This window comes from Phyllostomus discolor, chromosome X, assembly GCF_004126475.2.
Source record: "Phyllostomus discolor isolate MPI-MPIP mPhyDis1 chromosome X, mPhyDis1.pri.v3, whole genome shotgun sequence".
Lineage (NCBI taxonomy): Eukaryota > Metazoa > Chordata > Mammalia > Chiroptera > Phyllostomidae > Phyllostomus > Phyllostomus discolor.
This window is the reverse complement of record NC_050198.1, coordinates 31,783,563-31,798,222: the sequence shown is the minus strand read 5'-3', so window position 1 is coordinate 31,798,222 and position 14,660 is coordinate 31,783,563.

Sequence of the window (14,660 nt, the reverse complement as noted above, 5' to 3'; positions counted from 1 at the left end):
AGGTTTCAGTTTGTTAAGAATTCTACATAAACATTAAAACAGGAATAGAAAATATAACTTCCAAGCCATTGAGGGGGAGAAAAGGAATAAAAACCCCTAAACCAATCCTGGAAGTGAAATAAATGTACATGTTGTCAACATAAGAAACATCCAAACCTGTAAGGATTTTTTTATGAGTTTAATCTAGCCAAACTTATGACAATTGCCAGGAAGCAAAATTTCAACAAATTGAGAAAATGCTCCAGAAAATGGTAGTTTTACCACTTATTTTATACATCAGAATCAAAAGGAAAGATGTTACATGAAATCCACTAGTGATAGATTTGGGAGGTGGGAGAAAGCAAAGCCGGAAAACATCTGGGTAAAAAGTAAAATGAATAAGCACATACTTCTTTTACTTAGGTGAGTACTGAATAGTTAACAGTTAACAATTAACATGATAACAATAACAATGAGGGGATTTGTGGTCTCCCCTCTCCTGTGGTGGTAGTGCTTTGGAGGAGGGGGATAGGAAAAGGAGATTACTTTGTTTTTCCGAAAGTATGTTATTCTGGATGCAAAAAGAGAACAGGTTCAGTTAATGTGGAGATTAACCTTTGTTAGGGAAAAACACTGCTTTAGGACTTGACTACCTGCCAAGATCTGCCTTTAGTTAGGAAGTTTTAATTTCAGACCATCCTGTGTGGTCACTTACATTATCTGAGTTTGTAAGTTCCACCATGCTGGTCTCCCTGAGCTTATCAGATTTAGTCCGTGGCCCCTCTTTTGTCCACAATATATATTGATATTTTGTTAAAAAAAAGATATCTAAAAAGGAAGGATTGAGGGTAGGAGGTAAGGGTGGGTGGTGGGGCATGTGGTGGCAGGAAAATGGAGACAACTGTACTTGAACAACAATAAAAAAAGAACATAAAATAATTCAAAAAATTTTAGTTATATATATATAGGTGGCTTAAAGTTAGAGGTTATACAACTAATTAAATGAAATAATTATGCTAATTAGATTAAAAGGTCATTAGGCCTTCATTTTTGGGGGTAATTTGTGGAATAAAAACTTGTAACATCATAACATGATGCATGCAGAAATACTATGTAAAACTGTAGAAAACAATTTCACTTTTATGTGAAATATAAATTATATATGTATAAAATGAAATGCACCTAAATTTTTTAATGTATAATTTTATATGAGGGATAAAGTAAATGATTTTATCAATTTTAAATTTTTCTGAACTTTGCAAATGAATGATGACTTTCCAATCAGAATAAACCCTACTTAAAAAAAAGCTATTAAAAATATAAAGAAGTAGGTAGGCACTTTGAGAATAACTGTATGGGACATTTTTATAATATGAGGGTAAATAATGAATTGAGGCAATGAAATATTATGTGACATGATTGTATAAATGGGAAAAATGTGATTGTGTGTAAATTTGCTTACATATGTACTTAAATATACCTGCTAAAATGAGTGATAAATATTATATGGATTGTGCTGATGAGCACTGGGCATTCTGTATCCATGCTCATATGTATTAGATATAATTCATTGTATGTAAATATAGTCTAAAGTTATGCACACCAAGTCAATATTATTGGATATATTTCTAGAAAGTCATTAAGATTTTAAATATTTATTTTGTTTCTGTAGTCCTGAATTTTTCACTCTAATCAAGTATTACATTTCTATTTAAAAATGGTGAAACATGCATTCATAAGTTATTGTTACTGCAAAAACTTTGTATTATATAATAATACAGGCCAGAAGTGGAAAAGTATGATCCAAAATGATATGTACAAGTGAACACAATTTTACAGAAATATATTTATGTAAATATAAACGTGAAGCCCTGGCTGGTGTGGCTCAGTGCACTGAGCACCGGCCTGTGAACCCAAAGGTTGCTCGTTGGATTCCTGTCAGGGCACCTGCCTGGGTCACAGCAGGTCCCCAGTTGGGTTTGTGTCATGGGCAACCAATTTTGTGAGAGCAACTGATGGATGTATCTCTCACACATTGATGTTTTTGTCTCTCCTTCTCCCTCCTTTCTCCTCTCTCTAAAAATAAATAAAATCATATATATATATATATATATATATATATATATATGCATATGTGTGTATATCTATATGTAGATATACACACACAGTGATTAAAAATATATAAATGTAAATAAAGAAATGAGAAATTATTGCTAGGATGTTGGGTTTATGTTTGCCATTTATTTCTGCAACATAGCTCCTTGTTTTCTGAAAAACTTGCCAGCAGTGTGGATGACTTTTCTAATGGTACAAGAAAACACTATTTCTGAAGTTAAAGTAAAAGAAGTAAGAACCGTGTGTTTGTCCTCCAGGTGTGTATTGTATGGGACAAGCTAATGGACTGATGGGGACCTTTCGACTGGTCCTCTGAGGGCTGTCCCAAATAGTTACTTCTCACTTAGCACAGCTGGCCTAGGGCACCAGTTCTCAGAATCCAATGGAGGGCTTGTTAAAACATAGGCTGGGAGCCCCATCGCCACAAAGGGTCTGGAGTGAGGGGTCTCGGCATTTGCATTTCTAAAAAGTTCCCATTGTTGCAGATGCATCCCAGGACCACACTTACTGCCATCCTTAGCCCAGAAGGTGTGTGAAGCCCTGCCCCTCACAGCTTGGTGCCTGTGGATGCTCTCCTCTAGGCCTTTAGCTTCCAGCCATTTCTTGACAACACAGGAAAATTGTGGGATCTAACGTGGGGTTAACTAGGGCCTACTCACAAAGCGTAGGTCAAGTAGAAATGGAATTATACAATTGATGTCTGATGAGAGTTGGCAGTTTAGGTTGATTTCAGATTCAAAGAAGAAAGGCAAGTACTGCTGCAGTGAGTAAGTTTCTGGCAAACCCTGCGCAAGCCCTGCAGCAGGCAGCCTCCTTTCCAGAAGCTTTTGGCTCTGGGAGCATTTTTTTTTTCCTTAAGTCCAAGGGTGGGAAAAGAGACTGTGTAGATGGGGGTGGGGTGAGGAAATGCAGGTTTGTTAGTATTTCTGGAGCAACACTGTCACCAAGAGGAACCTCTGACAAAGTGGCAGGCCATGTGGGCAAACAGGATGAGCCTGATACCAGAAAGAAAGGCAGGCTTTGTTACAGCTGAAAATCCAGAAGTCCTGAGAAAAGGCTCCAGAAGGCAAGCTGTAGATGATCCCACTGACTGTAGATAGGACAATTGAAACACCAACAAGGATTGTAATTGCAATGGCGTGAAACACATTAAATATAAACATGCTTACAGTGCACAAGCTCAGGATGATACAAATAAAGATAGATCATTGGTCACCTTGGGAAAGATGCTTGGGAAACAATTCTTTATATTGAAAACTGGTAAATACAGGGAATAATCAAGCATTTATCCTGTTTTTTTCTTATACAAGCCAAAGAGTTGGCCAGGGTAAGTTCTTTATAAATATATTAGAGCTAAGAACTGAAAAAGGAAGGAGAGGTCAAAATATTCCATTTTATCATCCCCTTGTGAATAAATGGATCGATCCAATGTTCACCAATGACTGATGGCATCAGTAAGACGGAGACAACCAACAGTATGTGCCTAATTATATTAAAAATCGGGGTAATGTGAATGTTGAATGGATATTATTTATTTATTTATTTATTTATTTTAAACTCTTTTTTTAAAAAGATTTATTTATTTATTTATTTCTAGGGAGGGGAGGGGGAGAGGGGGAGAGAGAGAGAGAGAGAGAGAGAGAGAGAGAGAGAAAGAGAGAAACATCAATGTGTGGTTGCTGGGGGTTATGGCCTGCAACCCAGGAATGTACCCTGGCTGGGAATCCAACCTGGGACACTCTGGTTCCCAGCCCACGCTCAATCCACTGAGCTATGCCAGCCAGGGCTGAATGGATATTTGACAACACTTAGGAATTATTATTTTTAGTTGAAAAATTGGTATTGAGGTTAGATTTTGTAATGAGTCCTTATCTTTCAGAAATGTATACTTACATACTCTAGATGAAAATAATATATTGGGATTTGCTTCAAAATAGCTGAGGGGTCCCTAGTGGGTGGGATGTGGATGAAATAAGATTGACCACAAGTTCATAAAGGTTGGAGCTGGGTGATGAGTAAGGAATGTTGATTATTTTGCTATTCTTTCCATTTTTGTGTACATTTCTAATTTGCCATAATAAAAAGTGGAAACAAAATTTGATTACTTGAATTATGCTTTTTAAATGCATAGTGCCCTTAATTCAGAGCTAGCCTTGAACACATACTTGGAACATACTCCAATTCTATAATTTGTATACCTAGAGCTTTCTTAAAATGTGTCTTGAAGTTTTAGACAATCCTGAGTCATGTCACCACTTATGAATCATTTCCCAAACCCATGGCACCAACTTACTTGTTAAGAAGATAGCAGTTCAGTCCACCTTTAGCTTTTCTTTTTCTAGTAAAGACAGACTTGAATTAGTGTGGTGCTGCATTTTATACACACTTAGAATTTGGAATTAGGTTTTATTCATAGGGTTCTGGTAAACACAATCAGAAGTTCTCAGCTTGCCCTGAGCCATTTCATAGTTAATGGTACATGTAAGAAATTCATGTTGCCCTGACCTGTGTAGCTCAGTTGGTTGAAGCATCATCCCATGAACTGAAAGGTTGCGGGTTCGATTGCCGATCAGGGCACATGTCTAGGTTTCTGGTTCAGTCACTGGTCAGGGTACATAACAGAAGCAACAATGTTTCTCTCTCACATCGATGCATCGCATTCTCTTCTCCTCTCTCTTAAAATCAATAAGAATGTCCTTGGTGAGGATTAAAAAAAGAAATATTCATGTTTCATCAACTACTTGTGAGAAATGAAGCTTCTGTCCTCAGTCAGCAGTGCCTCAAAACCTTTCAATGAATTTCTGCCAAATAGAAGACACACTCCTTCCTTTAACCTGCAAAACTACCTACTTCCTCCAGCCTCATCTCTCATCACTTCTCCCTTGTACTATACACTCCAACAATAAATGCAATCACAATAGCCAGTACTTATCAAGTGCTTATTATGTGCAAGGTACCCAATGTTCTAAATACTTTCCACATATTAATTTATTAATCCTCACAATAACCCATGAGTTAGATACAATCATCCCCGTTTTCCAGATGAAGAAACTAATGCACAGAGAGGTTGAATAACTTGCTCAGAATCACACAGGGAGTAAGTGGCAGAAACGAGATGTGAACCTAGGCTATCTGGCTCCAGAAGTAATTTTCAGTTCTCCCAGAAATGACATAGAATTCTAAGTAGCCATGCATTTGTCCACAGTCCATCTTTGGCTTGGAATTGTAGGTAAAAAATTACTCATGTTTAAAAAAGACATTGCTTACATGTCCCTTCTCTCTGTAGCAGTTCTGGTTTTAACCTCTTTTTGTTTTCTAAAACAAACCAAAGCAAACATGATTTAAAACACCATGGTTAGCAGTGTCAGCTCAAGTCACGCTCTCAATATAATTTTGCATCCATAAAATTATATTTCTACTATGGAAGATTTCAAACACATAGAAAAGGAGAGAGAATAATGCAATAAATCTCCATGTATGCATTACTCCATTGCTACAGTTATCAATTCACATCCAATCTTGTTTCATTTATAGTCTCCACCCTTTCCCCCATCCCCACTGGATTATTCTGAAACTAAGCAGGTATCATATCATTTTGTCCATAAATTTCAAGATGTTCCTGTAAACAAGAACTCTTTTAAACAAGTTAGCTATACATCATTATCATATCTCAAAAATTCAATAATAGTTCTTTAATATCTTCAATTATCTAGTCAGTTACTTTTTCTTTGTATTTTCCAGTTTTCAGGATAATACGCTGGTCCACTGGCATCCTCCAAAGGCAGCCAGTGATATCTTTTAGCCTCATCATCATCTCATGCCTAGTTGATATATTTCAATTCACTGAAGTTATTCCTTTAAAAAATTTTATTTGTCAATTTTAGAGAGAAAGAGGGAGAGACAGATAAAGAGACATCAGTTTTATTTATTTATTTATTTATTTATGTTGGTTGGTTGGTTGGTTGGTTTATTTTTATTTTAATTGTTCAAGTATAGTTTTCTGCCTTTTACTCCCATCCCAGCCCACCCCCCATGTTGTTCCATTTATTTATGTAGTCATTGGTTGATTCTTGCCCACAGCCTTGGTGTATTGGGATAACTCTTTAACTGAATAACCCAGCCAGGGCCTGAAGTTACGTTTTTCGATGTTCAAATTGCTCCATTTTTGGCAAGTGGAAGCCTTTTAAACCTGCTTGATGTGATCCCAGTAATATTCAATAATTTTCTTGCATTGGAGTGACAAGACTTCTGAAATAGAATATAATTCTGTAACATGATTATCATATTATATTGAATGGTTCCCAATATAATAATAGAATGTTATATTGAGAAATCTAGCTTCTCTCCCTGTCTCCTCCCCTTCTCTCATAGGCACTCACTTTATCTTCCTTATTTTTAATTGACTTTCTTGAAAATAGCTGTCTATACATGTTTTGGTTTACACTTCCATTAAAAATATTTAGACAGGTAGATGTTTTAAAAATAAATTTAAAGAGTAACTTCCTGGCAGTGGAATTCTTGGGTTAAAATGTGTATTAAATTGGGTGGGCTCTCTCTGAAGCATGCCCACATCTTTCTTCCTTCTCAGGTGTGCATTTTTACTTCTCTCCTAAAGTATAAGGATCCCCTGGAGACTTGCAACCAGGTGAGCTATGGGCAGCTCGTCCCTGAAGCTGCCTCCAAGGCCCCCTTTTCTCTGACGTTTTAGTGAGCTAACAGCAGCCCCACCATGGCTCACTCCTTTCCTGGAATGTTTCTAGAGTGTCAAAACAAAGTACATCCTAAACTCTCTCCTGCTGCTTCTTCTACCATAAGCCCTTCTTTTGTTGCACTATTGCTTCTTTTGTCTTTCCTATTGTTTCTTCTACCGTATGCCCTTCCTTTGTTTCACTAAGATGCTTAGGGCAAGGTTTGGGCAAAGGGTACAGAGCTTCCATGTTCTCTTTTAGCATGCCACTCTCCCCAAATCTCCTGGTGTTCACCAACAGAAGAAGCTCTCTGAACCTCATCTTTTTTTTTTTTTTAATGGAGGCTTCATTACAGAGGCATAGCTGATTACAGTAAATCACAGCCTTCCGTGATTGAATTCCATCTCCAGCCCCTCTTCCTTTCCCAGAGGCCAGGGGGTGGTACTGAAAAATTGTAATCCTCTAATCACTTGGCTGGTTTCCCTGGCAACCAGCCCCAATCTTTAGGTGACTTGCAAAGTAACCTCATTAACATAATAAGAGACACCTTTATCACCCCCATCACTTGGGAAATTCCAAGGGTTTTGGGAGCTGTGAGCCAGGAACTGTGGACAAAGACCAAATATAAATATAAATCACAATATCACACCCTTTGTCTTTCAAGTGTTGCAGCTATTTCCCCCAGCTTAACATTTGTCTATTGAATTTGTTTTGGGGTACATTTAGTTGTTTAGTGTTTTTCAACTATATCTTGTATATCTTACACTATGCATTTTGCTCTGAGATTCCTTTTAGCTAAATCTTACACATTTTGATATGTGATGTTTTCATAACAGAAAATTGTTTCAATATTATTACTCCAGTCCTTCAAATTTTGGTTTATTTGTACACTGATGCAAGAGTTGCTTAAGAGAGATGTTAAAAATTTTTTTCGAGGCTATTGGACTTTTGTGATTTTGTTTTTAAAATCCCAGTTTATAATATCATGGCCAGAGAATGTAATGTATATCCATTCTTCCTTTTGGAATTTATTGAAATTTTCTTCGTGGCCTAATATTAGGTTCAATGATTATTAATTTACCATGGTTACTAAAAGATGCATCCACTGTTATAAAAGAATAAGCTTGTTGGAGCTTTATTAATTATACTATTTGTGCTGTAACTACTGAGTCCATCCAAGCTGACAAAGGTAAGTAAGTGGGCTGCTGCTGTGTTTCTATTTATTTCTTGCATTTCCTGGAGGTTATACATTTTGCATCTTGCCACTCTATTATTGAGTACATTCAGGTTTATGACATTATAGCGTTATTATGAACTGTTCTCTTTAGCACTGTATGTGCTTGTGGAGTCATTCTGGATCTCCAGTGCTAAATGTTGAACAATATCATACTTTTATGTTTTGAGCATATGACATGTTTTCAGTTAGTGTTTATTTATTTGTGCACTCCTTTTCTTTAGGCTTCCAAGACTCCAACTACTCCAACTATAAACATATTAAATGCTGGAGATTTGTTCTGCAAGGATTCATGAGAATATGTGGTAAGATCAGAAATATTATTTCACCATCCACCCAGTCATTTGGAATTCAGTCACTTCCAAAGCTGATGGCTTATAGCAGCAGCATTGGGAAATCACCTGCATTCATGTGATTCTTAGTTTATAGTACTTAATTCCCTAACCATTTAGAATGCTAGTTGTCCTTTTTTCAGCACTTACTCAGAGCCAAGCATTGTGAAAAAGCACTTAAATGACATTAAATTATTGAATCTATTGAACGAGTTACCATCATAATTTTTCCAGATGATAAAACCAAGACTTAAAGAATTAATTTCACCAAGGGTAGACATGCATTTCAAGCACTCTTCAAATATTCATTAAAGAGCAGCATGGTTTGTACCAATAAGAGTTTCAGAGCCAGAAATCCAATCCAGCATTAACTTCAAACTGCCTCCTTACTCTAAAGCCCATGTATTGAACTGATGTCCAACATGCTTCCCTTTCATGTCACTTCCCAAAGACAGGCTTTTATCACAGCCACCAAATACAAGTGCTTCTGTTGGCATGAGCTGTTAGGTTCTTTCCATGTAGAGTTGCCTTCTGCTCACACATCAACCTCTGGTCTCGTCAGCTGTAGCCAAGGTGGCAGGAAGGTTCTCAATGAGCAAGGAGAGAGCCATTGTAATCTGAACTGTAAGCATCAAATGGGAACCCCTTCCTCCCAGGGAGCAATGTAATTGGCAGCCATCTCAAGGCTTCTGGAATCTGGTACGGAGCTTGTGCAGGAAAGAGCATGGCAGGCCTGAGACTTGTCCTAGAAAGGCCTGCTTGCAAGTTGGCCCTTGGTTATTACTATAGACTGAATTGTGTTCCTCCACATCCCAAATTTATATGCTACAGCCCTAACCCCTTAAAGCAACTATATATGAAGATGACACCTTTAAGAAGGTAATTAAAGTTAAATAAGGTCACAAGTGTGATGCCCTAATGCAATAGGACTGGTGTCCTTATATGGAGAAGAACCCAGAGATCACTCTTTCCCCTGCACCAGAGAGGGAAGGCCAAGAGAGTACATAGTGTGAAAGCAGCCATCTACAAACCAGAGAGGCAGTCCTCACCAGAAACCCACCCTGGTGGCACCTTGATGTTGGGCTTCTAACCTTCGGAACTGTGAGAAAACAAATGCGTGTTGTTTAAGCCACACAGTCAGTGCTGTCTCGTAGGCAGCCTGAGCATCTGAGAGCTCAGATTTTAGGAGGGATTCCCTCCCCTCTGTAAATAATGTGTGGCTCACACTGTGCCTAAACCGTACAAACACTGTGGTTTATGCTGAACACCTGCCTTCCTCCTGGGACTTTGGTATATGCTAGCCAGAGGGTGCCTATGGGACTGGCCTCTGATAAAAGCCTTGGACTGTTTGGCTCAGGTGGTTCTTCCTTTTCTGATGTGTTGCCACAGTTCACTGCTGGAAGAGTTAGCATGGCCTGTGTGACTCCCCCTAGGAGAGGAGTCATACAAGCTTGTTCCTGGCTCCCTGCAGACTTCACCCATGGGCCTTTTCCGTTTGGTGATGGTGCTATGTGCCCTTTCACTGTAATAAATCATCGCTGTGAGTATGACTACATGGAGTCTGGAGTCTTCAAAGCAAGTCATCAAAACGGGGGGGGGGGGGGTCTTGAGGAAGTCTGGAATCAAGGTGTCCCGTCGGCAGGGCCATGCACCCTCTGAAGGCCCTAAGGGAAGATCCTTCCTCACCTCTTCCAGCTTTAGGTGGTTGCCAGCAATCCCTGGTGGTCCATAGCTGGCAGCTACATCACTCTAATTTCTGTCCCCATTGTCACATGGCACTCTCCCTGTGGGTGTCTCTGTTTCTTCTGATAAGGGTACTAGTGAGTGGGTTTACAGTCCACCATGGTCATTTTAATTTACATCTTAATTACGTCTGCAAACACCTGAGATCCAAATAAAGTCACATTCACAGGTACTAGGCATTAAGACTTGGATGTATCTTTTTGAGGCAACATACTTCAACCTACAACACCTTGTCTTAGGTGTACCAAGATGTCTCATTGTTCAATAATGATTATTGACAATAACTTCTAATTTTCACTGAGCACTTACCATGTTACAAGCACTATGCTAAGTACTTTGTGTGTATTATTTTATGTGACTCTCTTTACACTGTAGACAGTATTATTTTTTTTTAGTGAGAGAGAAAGAGAGGGAAAAAAACTTTGATGCCTTTTAAGTTATAGGTTGTCATGTCCCCAAATTCCATTTGTTAGAAGTGAGTCACTAAGTCTAGCACACTCTCAAGGGGAGGAGAATTAAGCACCATCTCTTCAATATGGGAGTACCAAAGAATTTACAGACATATTTTAAATGCAGCTCACTAATATATTACAAGCTAATGCTCTTTAATCACTTGTTTTAAAATTTACTTTTAGAGAGAGAGAGGTAGGAGAAAGAGAGGGAGAGAAACATCAATGAGACTCACACGCCCCCAACTGGGCATTGGCCCGCAACCCAGGCTTGTGCCCCGACCGGGAGTAGAATTGAGCGGTTCACAGGCTGGCGCTCAATGTACTGAGCCATACCAGCCAGGGCTTCAATAATTCCTTAAAGTAAGACCCTATGGAACCTAGTATACCTTGAACCAAGCCACAAGCAAGCAGTAGGACCCCTGCTCTGGGTCCTGGGCCGCAGGGGGCCCCATGCTTTGGCTTGCCTTCCTCAAAGTGGTCTAAAACTCCCTCTAGTGGCCGGGACTGGCTAGGGCCAGAAGTTCATTTGAGAGAGGTGCCTTCAGTCTGGACCAGGACCCAAGTGGGTCCTGATCCCCACTTTTTGTTTTTTAAAGGTATTTTCTTTACCCTATGTAGGGGGTCAGACAGATTCCCTGATGAACTCTGGTATTTATTATCCCTATGAGGCTATCCCAGGGCTCTGTGGCAGCTCCAGGGGATCTGACCTAGCAAATGGATCACTTCTGCTGGCTAGTGTGGCTTTCTTTCACCGGATCTCATGAGATTGGGCCATCAGTGTGGTATTGACATGCTGATTTTGAGTGACCCTCATTCATGTTGTTTACAGGCCATGTTCAAAGCCCTGGGTCTGAACAATCCACTGCTGATCCTTGGGCTTGCACTGCATGCATAGGCCCATGTATCAGCTCTCACTTGTCAGTATTCCAACTGTGAGGCCACCTCAAGTCTAGAGCACTCAGCACTGGCAGAGGTGGTGGGCAGGTGCTCTTGTGTGTCCTTTGCCACTAGTACCCAGGGCAAGCCACTGCCTCCACAGGCTCTACATCGGGTGTCAGGCAGTCTCTGGGCCATGTTTACGTCCTCTAAGGATTTTCAAGACTATTGTTCTAACCCTGGCTGGTGTAGATCAGTGGATTGAGCACGGGCTGTGAACCAAAGTGTTGCAGGTTCGGTTCCCAGTCAGGGTACATGCCTGGGTTGCAGGCCATAACCCCCAGCAACTGCACATTGATGTTTCTCTCTCTCTCTCTCTCTCTTTCTCCCTCCCTTCCCTCTCTAAGAAATAAACAAATAAAATCTTTAAAAAAAAGACTGTTGTTCCACAACTCCAATGGGGTCTCTTGGCTCTTCAATGTGGGGGAATCATGCACCCCAAGGTCAGTCTCAAGCTATGCCAGATAAGGAACAGACTTTCTTTTTACATTCCCTTCTCTTTCTGCCAGAGGCCCCTTGCTCTCCTCCTCACTGGTTGTGGTGCATGGAAAGCAAGGGCGCAGTCAAGCTCACAATTGTAGGAATGCAGCAATTACTGTTTAAATTCCAGAGAAGACACAGAAGATACGTTTTTCTACATTTATTCCAAACAGGAGGCAGGAGGAAGGGGATAGTGGTGGTGTTTGGCAGGGAGAGGGATTGAGGGGGCAGGTAGTAAATGAATGTTAACACTTTTTAAATTTAAAATTTTTTCTAAGTACATTTGGTATACAATAGCATATTACTTTCAGGTGTACAATACAGCAATTCGACATGTACACAGCTCAAAATGCAATCATCCCACAAAGTCTGTTCAATTCTTGTCACTGTGCAAAAGAGGGAGAGAGAGAGAGAGAGAGATCTGTTGTTCCACTTACCCATGCATTCATTGGTTGATTCTAGTATGTGCCCTGACTGGGGATCGAACCCACAACCTTGGCATATCGGCACAACACTCTACTCAACTGAGCTATTTGGCCAGGGCCTCAACCTGGATTCTTTAAAAGCCTCTAAGTTAGTTTCTGAAAGATGAATCTTTTTAAGTCTAGTGCACTTAAAGTATTAGAAGTTCAATTTCCTCATTTTCTTGGAATTTTAGGAATATATATATAAGTGCTTATTTCTCTGTATGTGCCAATCAGAACAGAGCTCCTTTAATTTAAGAGACTTCACAAAATAATTTGTTAAAGCCTTCCAGAGACAGGAAAACATTATACACTTACACAGCATACTGAGTGACAGACACATAGACACAGAGAGCTTAAAGCTTCAATTTTCTACACTGTTAGCCCCAGGGCAAGAACTGCAAGTGATGTAGACTAACAAACCAGTTGCCCTGTTGTCTCTCGCTCATCCATTCATTCACAGAGCTCACCAAATGGTCAGATCATAAAGTAAAACCCCAATCATTGCTGCCACTGACAGGCAGTAACTTGGCTACAAACCAGCCAAAAACGAACATTTAACATAGAGCTAGACCCGCAGTGTGGCCTGGCCTTGGCTATACATTTTCCCTTATTTGACCTATGTTAGAAGGGTGATATGCAGTAAAGAGTTCTTTTTTCTGCACTTTGGTTATTGACTGCTGGTGCAATAACCTTTCTAAAACTCCACACTTACCTCTTTGCAATCCTGCTCAAGAACCTGCTGTGGCTCCCTCCCATTACTATGTGAATCCAGCCGATTGTTTCCTCAGCTTCCACACCAGCCCCTGTCATTTGTCTGAATATGCATTGAAGCCATGGTGCTTACTGTGTGTCTAACAATCATCTCAAGTGAGGCCAGGGGTGACCTCTGATCCGAGTCTGCATCACTGGATGGATTTTAAGGGTGACTGGGAATGTTGGTTTCCTGAGGGCAGAGGTTTTGCTTGTTTTGTTCACTATTAGTCCTGACACAGTGCCTGGCACACTGTAGAGACTTAGTCAACTTATGTCAGAATAAATAAAATGACTCTCGAACCCTCAACTGAGTTTGGAGGAAACAGGCACAGAATGATGGTGAGGTGACTGACTCATGACCATGGGTTGAATAATGGAGGGACCAGGATTTTACCTGGGTCCCCAGTTACTTACCAAGTGACATATCTGTTTTTCACAGCCCCTTTCCTCATGACTTTCCTGGCACCACCCAGACCCCTGTCAAGGAAGTGCTTGCTGGGCAACTGTCAGCTCCACAGGGTTGGCCCCAGCTTTGGAGAGCCACCTTTCCCAAGGTTATGCCCTGACTGGGCCACTCCACATGGTGATTGAGCTGGGAAGAGGTACGAAGCTGGGCATTTCCTCCCAACAGGCCTGAGCTCTGACTGGCAGTGGTTGCTTCAGAGCTGACCACTAGGTCACCAAGGTCTTGTGGGGCCTGCATTACAGTTCAACTGTCCCCTGCTTGGGGCAACAGAGTAGGATGTGGACCCCAATGTGGAATTGGCACCATGAGGGTATTAATGGTAAAATAATTAATGGATGCTCAGATTCAAGGTCAGGACTGAGGGTCCTCAAGGTTGGAAAGGAGCAAAAAGGCACTCATGACAATTAACAGAATCCCAAAATTCAAAGTCAGGTCAGAAGACTATAGTTGGCAGAACTTCACAGAGAGACACTGGTTTGAGAACTGACCAGTGGTACACTAATGGGATAATAGTCAACTAAGGCCCAGCTTCAAGCTCAGACCAGAGAAGCTCTTAATGAAGTAAAAAACACAGATTTCAAGTGAGACAAAAAATGTGGAACAGTTAATGAAGACCTGGATTTGAGGCAAGACTAGAGTGGCATTGATGGCAGAATGGTTAAGAGTTCCAGATCTGATGTTTAACCAGAGGCACAGTGATGATGGACAAATTAACAGAAGCCCAAATTTGATCAATAAGATTATTTTTACTACATGCTCATTATTTATTTCCCCATAGGTTGTAAATCAAGAAAAGATATCATGAAGATGATTTTAAAATAGGATGTTAACTCTGCCACCTCAGAATTAATTTCACAATGAGAAAACCCACAGTCATGTATAACAATATCCATAATCAGCCATCTTGAATCCAGACTCAATAAAGAACAAGAGTGTGAAGAAAGTGTTAACAGATAAATGAAGTTCTCCCGAATGATCTTGCCCATACACTGACCTTTGCTGAAACTGAGCATCT